A 12,966-nucleotide genomic window follows, 5' to 3' on the forward strand; every position below is an offset into this window, starting at 1 on the left:
CGGCTGCAGGAGGCATGCAGGAGGCAGGCCCAGCAAACCCTCCCGGCACAGGAACACATCAGGGAATATCAGGGGCTCCTTCCCTGCCCAGATTTCCAGGGTCCTGTGGAAGAAAACGCGGGCCATGGAGGGGCACCGCGTGCCTTCCCAGCGAGGAGTCAGGATGGGCGCGGGGACGCTGCGCCGTTGCCTGCCCTGCAGCAGAACCCGTGGTCAGGACCAACGACCAGAGCAGCTCAGCAGCATGAAGCCACCGGGCTGAAACGCTCAGAGCACGTCATACTTTGTACATTTTACTAGAAAAAAATTATAACATATACAGGAGCAATGTCCTCCCTGAAGCAATCTATATTGCTTGTCAATAATTTTCACATACTACATTTCAAAAGAACATTTTTGTCAACTTTTCCATAATGCCTCCTCATTCCTCCCTCATTTTCAGCTTTATTCATGAGCAGTTTCCACCAGCCACTATTTCCTCAAAGACATTTTTACATCACGGTATTGTTAATTTGCTGCTTGTGTTATGCTGCTATGTCTGATATAACCAGTGCTGCTGGAAAAATAAATTAGATGAAAAAGTATTTCCTCCTAAGCAAGTTCCTTCTAGGCTCTTTGGCTATCAACTCTCTCTCTAGTTCCCGTGTGAAACAAACTGATGCAATAAAGTTACACTTCACCAATTACATAAACTGCTAGTGATCATTTTGCCTTCTGTCATGAGATACCTGCTATGACAGAAATTGTTTCATCTGCATCCAAAATCACCGAACACCCACAAATGAGAGACCTAGCTCAGATCTGCTGGAGATAGTGAGCCTGTCACGCTTTACTGCATTTTGCACCACTCAGAGGGATGTTCCTCACCAGCTGCAAATCCATGACACCGTCATAGGGAACCCTAAGGGAATCTTCTAACAAAGTCTCACTGGTTTTAGTGACTGGTGAATTGCCATATGTTAGAATAACTCCCTCCCCGCTTCTTTTTCTCCTGGGACTTTTCTAAAAGCAGCTATACCTGGCTTACTTTAGCTGCATAATTACCTGGTAATTATCAGATTAGTGGTCCTCCAACTTGCAGCCATGGCTCTAGCCTCCATCATTGCATCTCCTATACCAAGATCCAGGTTAACTGCCCTGCCCAGCCTGCTGTCTTCTCCTACAGTGCCGACACAGTGATGACCGGGGCCTGAAACGTACTGAGTGCAGGAGCCAGGATCCGGCACAGAAACAAAACCTGGGGTGTGCCTTGGCACTTGAGCATTTTGCTAGGATGTCACCACAAAAGATCACTGCGAGAATGGGTTTCCCTTACACCACCTGGCCTGGAGGAAGGTTGTGAAACACTTCATGAGCAACAACATACCTCTTCTGAGTACCAAATACCGCCAAAGAGCAGAGGCTCCTCTGAGGCCCAGGACCCGTCTGCCCTGCCTTGCTTTCGGTTGTGCTTCTGTTTTTAACATGGAGCAAGTGTAACATCCTGGCTGCCTGATTTGATGCAAAGCAAGGCAAAAACCAATCTCACTGTGAACTTCCACTGTAGTTTACGGCCATATATGTTATCTGTAAGCTGTCCTTTTCATTGTTTTTCTCTACAAACTCAAGACAAAAGCCTATCACTTCAGCACCTTGTTCACTCATCTTCTGAGCCACCCGGGTGCTGCACCTTGCCGGGCGCGGACGTAGCTGTCCGTCTTTCTGACCGCACTCCTCAGCTAACGGGAGAGTGACATCAGCACCCACTTCTGGTGCTCAAATGATCAGCAGTAAGAACAAAACGGGCCTTGCGCTGCGTAATCCCCACATGCTGCCGGCACTTCCTTTGCTTAGCGATATGCACGAAACCCCGCTCCTCACTTAGGAACCACCACAAGACTTTGTACGGGAAAAATCAAAAGGATACATTTCTGAAGCTGTCAAATGCAAACTTCACTGATACCCAGCTCTAAGCTGCCTGAATCAAACAGAAGCTTCCTGGCTTAGTTTGGATTGCTTATATCCACAACTTTAACTTTCCCTAATGCTGCTGACATATGTATAATTTTGCCTTTTGAGGCATTATCGGGACGCCTTCAAGTCCTGTCAATGAATCCTGTCACTTCAAAGAAGAACCTCTATATGAGAAAAAGAACAAAAATATTGGGATGGGGAGAACAAGTTAGTTTTGTGCTTACTTTTTGTCCCAAGTGAGCACCTGCCACAGAGCAGCCCTCTCCCCTCCGCCAAGGAAGCGCTTTCTCTTTCTCCGGCCGAGAGAGCACTAACTTCTTCGGCGTTAATGAGCAAAAAATGAGGGGGGAAAAAAAGAAGTTGGCTCCCGAAGGAAAGATGAGTCAGGAAAAGGACATCCAGAAGGGCGAGCGCAGCCCCCGCCGCAGCTCGCCGGCACCAAACCCCACGAGGAGCACAACAGCTGCCAGCAAGGCAAGCAACGAGCCGGGTTTTGATGAAGCGTCTGTTGGAGGGGTTTTTTTTTTAATTCGTTTCAGAACTTGTCATCTGGGTTATGAAGCTGAAACGGAAAGGAACCTTTTCTTTTTTTTTTTTTTAATAGTAACAGCTGCTCCTGCTAGCAAACACCTGCACTACCTGGGGATTTGTGGTTACCTTTGTGGCTGCTGCTACTAGAAGTAATAGCGAATAGTTTGGTAGATTTCCAGCAGGAATTAATTATTTTCACTTAAAAAAAAACCCAAAGATCAGCACGATGGCTTACAAAGGCTTAAGCCTTTGTCTATTTTCACTTGGGTTTTACCTGCCTCTGGCTGATCAGGCCAGAGCTTCGCTGCGCTCTAACGAGCGTTTTTCCAACACGGAGCAGAGCAACCTTCGTTACAGCTTCCGCCGCTTGCTCCTACTTTGTTTCACGGCTCTCCAGCTGCGATCGGGACCTTTACGCCCGACACGACGCTCACCTCACCGCCACGTGTGCCCGCTTCCCTCCTCTCGTAGCTCTCGTAGCCCTCCGGGGCCGGGAGCTCACCGGCCCGCAGCACGGCAACGGGGAGATGCCCAAGGCAGCCGGGGCGCAAGGCGCTGCGCGCACGGTGCACAGGGGGGTCCTGCCGCGCTCGGCGGCCTGCGGCGCAGAGGCGGACGCGGACCCGCGAGGAGAGGGCCAAGGCGGCGCAGCGACCCGAGACTGACCCGCGTGATTCAAAGCCATTCCTGTAAGAAAACTGACAGGCAAACCGCTACCGAGCATTTAGAGGCTTTTTACGGTGCCGAGGGGAAGAGCTGGATTACTTTAAGAGCGGTGGGACCGTGCCTCACCCTGCAGCGCAGAAGCCACCAGAGCCCCGGGCAGAGCGACCTGCGTCGTCCCTGCTCGGACACGGCGTCCTCAAACCGCAGTAATACAGGTGCCCGCTGTGCCACCGCTGTCTCTTTACCTCTTTTGTGGTTTTCATTTTGCTGACAGTGAAATAGAGCAATCCTCACTGCGCTGTTTCCAGCAGACCGCGCTCGGGACCGGTGAGCTGCCGGGAGCTCGGTGCGTGGGGCCCGCTGCCGGCTCGTGAAGGCCACCGCGGGTGAGCGAGGTGAGGAGCCCGTCCCCTCCGCCTGCCCAGCACCTCCTCTCGCAAGGACTGAGAGTCCAAGGACAGGGCTTCCGAAATACTCCAAGAACAGCGAAGCAGTTAACTAGCCAGCACTTGTCCTTTTTTCCTAAGGGCACCTCTATTACTACTATACATCTTGTCCTGGTACGGGAGGGCTGGCTGTCAGGTGAGCGCACTGCTCGATTTCTTCTGGCTCCTTCCAAAATATAATTTAAAAGATGATGGCAGAAAATCCACTGATCACTTCCCAATTTGGAAAATTTCCCACGTACTGATGGTGAGCTATTCCAGTCTTTTCATTTGGGTTTGCAAAGTTTCTATAAGAGGCTTTGATGCAGACAATACCCATTAATGCTGACTGCTGATATATACCGAGAAAGTGAAGGAGATTATATTGTATAAGCCTGCCCATAAATATCGTAGGTTGGTTAGAGCAGCTGTTGGCAATAGTTCAGACACAGAAAAAAAATGCTGCTAATATCCACTGGACATAAATTACCAGTTTAAAACTAGCACCAGTTCATAGATTTAAATGGATTTTTAATGGACTCCAGCCTCGCGATTAAAGCAATAAGAGGATATGATTCCTCTATCCCCAGTGGCATCGTAAGGGCTTCATTGACATGTGCCTTAGTGATTTATGGTTGACTGCCTTAATCAGGGCTCCAAGCACTGTGGGAAAATGCCCAGGCAGCAAGACGGATCATGCAAAAGCGCATGCTAATTTGGTTTCTGGAGCAATATTCACTGCTCAAAGACTGCCCATGCTCAGGCTACCTCTGCCCCAGACTCTGCAGCAAGGTCACTGGGGGCTTTTGCTGGTGACAGTGGAGTTAAGTCATCTCTACATACATCACTGTCACACGTTAATTTTAACCCCAAGATTTCAATAAACTGTCATGTAAGCTGCCCTTCCTTTGGCTTTTTTTGTTTTGTAATTCTATTCATGACAGCATGGCATTATGACTTTTAACACTTTTACAAAGAACAAATACTTGATGTGTAAAATCAGAAGGGAAAGAGGTCAGATATCAATCGCCTTGGTCTCATAAGGTCATTAATGCTGTGCAAAGACAAAGTGAATGTAGGTTACAGTACTAGCACTGTTGCTATCACACACAGAAACCGCCATCAGTAGCACAAAACAAGCCTCACGCCCTCTTAAGCATGGATTTCTTTGCCTGCTTTGTTCAACAGGATTTTTAGATGGTGTTTCCTGCACAAGGGTTGAGGTGAAAGAAAAAACAAAACTACCAATGGCCTCAGTTGTAACAGTCTGGGGTCCTGAGAGACAGAAAGTTTCAAAAGGGCAAAAGCTATGGAGATAGTCTCCGCAGCACCATAAACCATGGAAAATACAAGTAAAATGCATGTGTTGAATTGTTATTGCCTATTGTTATGGGCAGTTTCTCCATTTTATCCGCACACCTGCCTTGAAATGGTTAAATGGAAATACTGGAAAATCCAATGCACCTACTGCAAATGTAGCTTCCCCGGAGTTTATTCTTGTTCCTGATGTTCTGACCATTGAAGTGCAATCATTTCAGAGGATACAGTGTTGTGATTTCTTTCAAAAATCAAAATGATTCCTACAGTGAATCTCTTTTTTTTTTCAGAAGCAGTATGTTTTATCTAGGTTTTGTCCCTCACTGATAAGTTAAACCATATCTTAGATGTCACATTCTGTCACGCTTATCTATGATTTTGTAGCAAGACTGGTTTTTAACTCACAAGCTTTGCTGCTACCTCTATCTTTTTAGGTTGTGACTATGGCAACTGTTCCATAAGTTGCTTCTAAATAACCATAAAATGAAGCAGGGAGTATGGGAAATGCCTTTCAATAATACACCTTAATTTATTCTATAATCACAGAGCACATTAGCCTGGAAGAACCAAGAATGGTTCCATTTTCATCTAGGTGGAAATTTCTAAATCAAAGGCCATTAAGTCAAAATAAACTGCAGCTGATTTCAGAAGGTTGGGGATCAGGAGGACGGAACCAAAGAGAGTGAAACAGCTCCAGTTTTGTTAGAAACCTCTGGACTGGCCACGCCAGAGCAGAGGCTTTTCGTGCCTTCTACACAACTGCATTCTGGAACTAGGGAGTCCTGGTTCTCACCTATAAAATACGTTTTTTCAGTAGACAGTCTCTGAGATGGTACAAACTAGCTTCGATTTTGGTCTTAATCTAAACAGAGACTCTATTTAACCAGATGAAAACTTGACCAACAGCATTCTGCTTAGTGTTTTGCTAACGGGCTCTGCAAATTAAACAGCAATTGTACAAACGTACTCCAAACGTGCAGAATGCTGGACTTGCACAGAAAACAGCTACTAGGTAATTGATACCTAACTAATCGAGAACATTAAAACCAGCTGATGAAACACCCTCTAGAGTTACTGTTCTCCAGAGTTCTGTGACCTTAGCAGTGGGTTTCAGAGGTGATCCAGCTCTGCGCCGTCCGCTACCACAAGACATTAAGTGACATGCTCTGATGTCCTGGCACCAAATGGAGAGCCGAGTCTTACCCTGTGGTTTAAATCAGAGAATACCTACAACAGCACAAGCCCTGACAAAGAAACATAGCTCCACACTTTGCCAGGCTTTAATTCTGTCACGAAGGGGATGCCACTGTATGTACTGCTTAGAAGATTTACATAACTCTTTTTTTCTTTTTTCTTTTTTCTTTTTTTTTTTTTTTTAAGCCAAGAAGTTATACACAGCCACTTAACAGAGACCTGATTTCACATTAACGCTAAGGCGCCTTTAAACAGCCCAAGCAGCGCTAAGGGATTTTCTTGTAACCAATAAGCCTGGAGTCCTTATCTCCCCTCAGGATATCATTTTAAAATTTGTTTGCTTCCCTTTATCTCAGACAGAAAGAAATACTCAGCAAACAATATCCTAACTGAAATTTGAGCACTTGTGAATCAGACAGTATGTTTTACTGTAGTTGTGAAAAATTTCCCTTCCTGACAGTGGGTGTCTTGCGAGACTGGACTGCTCCCTCCTTGTCAACTTTCCTCCTGGTGAGAAAAATGCAAATCAAAATGTTGTGATCTCCCAGAGACAAAGTCTCTGTCACTAATACTTAGTAGGAACGCAAAGAAATTCCAAGAGCTTACTCACGTGGAGAAGTTTCCTTTCCTAGGGCAATATCACGATGCTTATCCCTGCACGTGAATATGTCCATGAGCAAAGGCTGGGGCCCACGGAAACGGCTGGTCAGTCCCCCACCCAACCCTGCACAGGGCTTTCTGCAATCCCGTCCGTAGCATCTGTGCGCTCATAGCATGGATATGTCACCTTGGATTTCTCTCTGGATGGGAAAATAGATGAGAAATATGAGAAAAACCACCCACTTTGTTTTAGCTAATGGTAGTATCATTTATGAGCAAGCTAGAAGCTTGGATTGAAAGGCTGGTTGACAAGTAGCTGATCATCCTCACTTTATCACTACAAGAGAGCACATGAGTTAATATTTCAGGCATGATCTGAGGTGGCAGCGGGTAGGCGAGGTGTTGGAAATGACACTAATGCTATTCTGACAGGCTGTGACTTTCTAAGTGTCTAACTGAAGGGTTAGGCTAAACCACAATGTTAGAACCGACAGTAATGATATTTCTATAGATTGCAACATTAGAAGTTTGGAACTAGTTAGCTAAAACTCTTCCCCTTTGCACAGGCAGTTAATCTAATACACCTGCAATCTTCTGGCAGGTTCACATGTCACAGAAGGAGAGGGATGAGGAAGGAGGATCCGGGGGCCTACCAGCTCCAATGTGTCTGTTTTCAAGGAAACGTGCTAACAAAATTGCAGCTGCAGCAGTAAATAATCTCTGTTTGGAATTGTCTGATATAAAAAATAAGGACTGAAATTATCTTAGAAGTTCGGCACCATACAAACAAGGGATTATAAAAATTGTCTGATAGAGTCTCACTATCTTTTCTTGTCTCCCAGAGACATTCAGATTTCCTTTATTCTGGTCCCAGGTTAAATATAATCAAATTCGACTAAGAACACTTACAGCCTCTAAAAACTCAGCCTAGTGCTTCCTCTAACTATCAGGGCTAGAGAAACACTGAGCTGCAAACTCTTCTTTCCACTTTAGTGGTGAATAATTCATTCTAGCACTAAATCTGAACTCCAAATGCATCAGTAAGGACCTACGAAAATGGCAGAACCCACTGGCCAGTTTCTCAGCAAGTCTCCTTATTCGCATCTGATTTCTAAACACTCATTTTTTGCAACGTGAATCACTGTAAAGCACAACAGCTGGTCCCAACTGGTCCCACACAGCTGCTGCACAAGCAAAAAAATACGGTGCCTCACATTTCCCCCTTCTAAACATCACATCACAACAGCCAAAAATCAGTATAACAGAAAATTTCAGCCACCAAAGCCTCTTACTCCAGCTTCTCAGCAACGTCCATGTGGTTGGTGACGTTTCTCTTGCTGCTGCGGGGCCCCAGGGCTCTCAGGCAGCCGGCCTATTAGTTCTGCTTATACCACGCATCGAGTCGCAGTGTCTTTACAAGCTATTGATATTGCTTGTGTGAGACCCTCTCCCGCAGAAGAGCCAGTTCAGGACTGCCTTCCTCCCTTTTCACAGGCCTGTCCAATGTATTGATCAACCACAGAGAGTTCAAGGCAGAGCGTTTTAAATGTACGTATCCCCACAGCCAACGCTCAACTCTTTTTAGAGTACAGGCAAGCGGAAAAAAAGGTCTGGTCCTGAAAGTGGAATAAAACACAACATAATGAGGTACAGAAATACCTGAAAAGTAGCAAACCCACTGATTAGAGCATGAATCACATCAATAATTTTCCTCTGAGTCCTACAGGACGGGGGTGGTAAGCTGAAGCCACCAGTGTCACAGCAGGGCTTCACCAGCGTGTTCACCACGGCCCGAGGCAAAAGCCAGGGGACTACCCAAAGCCTCTCGCAGAGACACAGAACAGACGCGTGACTTTATGTAACCATAATTCAGAACAAACTCTGTTTTAGAAAACCAACACTTTAAGAATATGAAGCATGTTTGCCACCCAGTAACTGCCTAGAGGTGACTTTCTGAAATACACCACCTCAATGGGCCGAGCACAGCTTTACTGGCTGATCCAGAAACAGCCCAAACTCTGATTCAGTTGCAAACAGCACAGTATTTCATACCACTTCTGACTCAGATTTATTCATGGAGATGAAAAGTAAATTAAAAGCCAGAAACATTTTCCCACTGTTTAGTGAAACTGCGCTTGTGAGGAATCACATCTTTCGGGCATGCGGCGTAAGATCGGTTCTCCAAGCTGCTGCTGTGGGTCTGAACACACAAGGTTTCACGAATTTATGAGGCAAGAGCCACGTGGGACACAAAGAACGGAGCGCCCAGATTCTGCCACAGTCTCTTCAACATCTTGAGGCAAATCAGTTAATCTTTCAGAGGTTTATTTCACCATCAATAAAATGGAGATACTGTTCTTTCGTCCATTTTTACTATAAATCTCTTGTGAGAGGGAACGCAACCTACTATCCACATATATAGTAACTCAAAAAACCCACAGGGACACTAATTAGGTATTTAGATCCTCGTATAATAGCAATGATAACAGATATAAATTTATTATCAAAATCACAGGAAACCTGTACAGTCCCTAAGTATTCCAACAGAGTCTAATAAATAAGTATGAGAGCAGTAGGAACAGTAATTAAAATAAGAAAATGAAACATGAATTCCAAAAGCCAATTTAAATGCAAACTCTTCAAATGTGGTGCACAGAAGCATCCTACAAGGGTCCAGGAGACTGGCAAAGCGGATTAGTAAATACATGCAACTCCGCTGCCATGACCAAAGCATTTCATCTGCTGTGGAAATGCAAAGCCATCTGGAGAGACAAGCTGGAGAGAGCAAAGGTTCTTCAGGCCTTTGCCAAGTTTCTATAAAGTGCAATGAAAACGATGAAACGGAATATGAATCATTTAAAAGCAAAACTATATTAAGAAATAAATAAGCACCCACTCACATTTAAAATGAGGGGATGAGACCAACATAGTTAGTGATTTAGTACGGGTCAGATTAGACTGAGAAATGGATCTGTTTTTTTCTCCCTTTTAAGTATAACCTCTGAAGGGCAGAAAAATACAAACCCCAGCTACTTCCTAAATTCATCCTTGGCTGTTTACTGAGGCAGATTTCCAGTCAAGTTAGTGAGAACTGGAAAATAAAGGGAGAGATTTTCACAAGCATTTAAAAGTATTAGCACCTGCCTCTCTTTGGACTTTCTGTGTAAATCAGGCCATGTCTCGTTTGGACAATTAACCTACATAATTATTCCAGAACAAATCCATGGAGAAATCCAATTTCCTTTATTTTAGATATACTACTTTGCTTTGTGAGGACACCAAAAGAATAAAGCTGATTTGTTCTGGAATAGCATGGCCACCCCATTGGGAGAACGGGGAAACAGCCGATGTCCCGACGCAAGCCGATTCCCCCACGCAGACAAGGCCTGGGTACCTCAGGCGCTCTGGACCATTTCATGGAAACGTCCTGAAAACCGCCACCAGGACTTTGAGATTAACCTTTATCAGCATCCTACCCACTAAGCAGTCATTCCAGGCAGGACTATTTGTTACCAAAAGGTTCAGCAATAAATTGCTGCATTATACAACAAGGAAGCGCCATTTTCGGAGATAAAGGACGCAGCTTTTCAAACCCACGAGATGCCCAAGAGTCGCTGGTACCCAGCCTCCCCCAAAACCAAGCCTGAGCAACCCCAGGCAGTGTGCTGTGCTGTGCTGTGCTCCGACTCGGAAAGCTCAAAACGACCGTCTCTGCAATGCCCACGCCAGGGATTTCACGCCAGTCTCGAAGGGGGAGCGCAGACAAGGCCGGGGCACTGGGACAAGCTTGCGTCTTATCTGCATTCAGATGCAGCTCCTACACAGCCTCGCTCTGCTGACGCTCCTGGGGAGATTCTGCAGCAACAAGACTTTTATCATTCGAAAGTCACAGATCCTTTTTCTCAAATGAAGGCATGACAGAAAGGCTGTATCCAGAAAATAAACTGCAAAGAAAAATTATCACAGCTGCAGGCAGAAGCAGGAAGAGATTCACTCTGTTTCAAGTGAAAACTCCCAGTGCACGGAGGGATGGACAAAAACAGACAGTTGGCTCTAGCTGGGACTCCTTCCCCAAGCAAACTAGCATGGGGAAGGGGAGGATGGCGTGAGGGCTTAGTTTGTGTTAAAAGCAAGTAAACTGCAATAGTCAGCAGGTCTGCAGTGCTGGAAGGAAAAGTCTCAGTGTGCAGCATACAGCAGCGCAGGGAAGACTGACTGCACGAAGAAAACAAAACTTCAGGGGAGACTCCCCTCGCGGAGGGTTTAAACAAGACTCAGAAAGCTGGTGCCAGGCAGCATCTGCTGCGTGCGATGGACGTGCAGGCGCGTGGCACAGCGCGCGAGCCGGCTCCCCCTCCGCACCCCGAGCCGCGGCGTGAGCAGCGGAGGCCGGAGGACGGCGGCGGCCGGCTGCCAGCAGCTGGGAGGCTCAAACTCTCCCCGCACCGCTAACGGCAAAGACTGCGGGCGCAGGGCATAACAACACAGACCAGAACTGCAGAGGGACCGGGGAAGGCAGTGCGCTGGGCGGCGAATGAAAAGCGTGAGATATGGACCAAGGACTCCTTCCCTCCTTTCCACGCCAAGGACCGAGAGATTCAATTTCTCCTCCCGGTAACCTTAATGCAACGGATGTTACACAGGAATCACCAGCTCCAGGATTTAGCACGCTGAATTAGTGAATTTGTTCTTGGTGTGCATCTGAAATGCATTTGGTGAAAAGAAATGTGGAGGGAGATGTGCTCAAAATAAGTATGTCCGATATATCCCTCATGCTTATAAACCGCGCGGGAGCCGGAGGCTTTGTCTGAGAGCTCTGCTCTATCCCCAGCATTTACGCTGGATCAGCCAATATCAGTTACTGAAAAACAAAAGGCTGTTATAGTCCTTAAAAACTAACATCATATATTTACTAATACAAAAGTGTTAATAATTCATTCTGTGGGAAGTTCCCCCCCCCGCCCTCCTTTGGCTTGAGACCCATTTATATCTTGGGGGCTGCTTCTCAACTTTTTAAGCTCACAAGAACATACTGATGTTTGTGTTTCATTGCTAAAATGCTGATTTGAAATTTTTGAAAGTGCTCCTTCCCAAAGAAATTGAAATAGGCTTTTGACACAATCAAAACACCTAATCCCTTGTTTTGTTTATAAAAAGACACATCATCAAAATTGATTTTCCAAATATTGGGGGGGAATGGTTTTGTAACTGAAATAGTCTTTCTGATGGAAATGTTCTGAGCAGCTACAAACCTCTCATTTATTTTCTACTTTCTTTCCTACATGGAAAAGAAAAGTGTGTAATCCACAACAGAGCACAAAAATCTTCAGAGGACCAGCTCTTTCACAACGGCATTCTTTGAAAGTACATTGCTTTCTCTCTCATGCTGGATTTTTAGCACAGTCTGTAAAACCATGGCCTTTCCCAGTAGAAAACACAACAGGGCTCTGCAGAAAAACTGACCGAAGAGACTTTTCTGCTCAGTGGATTTGAACTCCCGGGGGAAATGGATAAGCAAGCTCTCAACATGAATCGGAAGGGCTTTGCTGATGCATACGGGAGTCTCTTAAAGACATTTCAGAATATTTTTTGACATAAAACCCCAAAAATGTGCTCCTAACATAGAAATATTTCAACAGCTCTTCAAACTTGAGTTTAAATTGGCCACAACACAGAGTCACTACTTTCTCTTCTGCTAAATCCCTGGCTCCATCCTACCCACAAATCACTGCCATCCAGAGCGGTGGGGAAAGCAAACACCTCTCTCATTTTCTACCAACCTTCATTTTTATCAAGTCATCTGCTCAATTCTCATGTCTTTCGCCTGGTCTGTCTTACAGAGCTGTTGAGCCCTGTTCGGCAGCTGGACTCTAGAGCCATCAACACAAGGATTCACCTTTTTGCATTGATTTCTGAACCAGCCGGCAGGTAAAGAGGTTGAGAAGGAGCGCCCAGTGGGTTTGCTTTCCCTATTAACAGATTTCCCTCTTCAGGGGAGCAATGTTTTTTACAGAAATACTGCAGATCCTGCCCCTTGTTTCTTGTGCTTTTTTAAACGAGAGCGCATGAAGAACGTCGGTGCCCTTTCCTGTAGCCTGGTGTTAGACACAGGAGGGATAAGCAACCCTGCAAAGCGGGGCAAGATGTGAAACTGCTGGATGTGAATGGCAACAGGCTATTATTGCTCCTTTTCAGTTTTATCATGAAGTCAAACATTACTAGTAATAAAGCTAAAAATATAACTAGGTAAGAAGTTCCCAGTTACTAAGCATCTGAGATA

This window comes from Dromaius novaehollandiae, chromosome 14 (genome assembly GCF_036370855.1).
Source record: "Dromaius novaehollandiae isolate bDroNov1 chromosome 14, bDroNov1.hap1, whole genome shotgun sequence".
Classification (NCBI taxonomy): Eukaryota; Metazoa; Chordata; class Aves; order Casuariiformes; family Dromaiidae; genus Dromaius; species Dromaius novaehollandiae.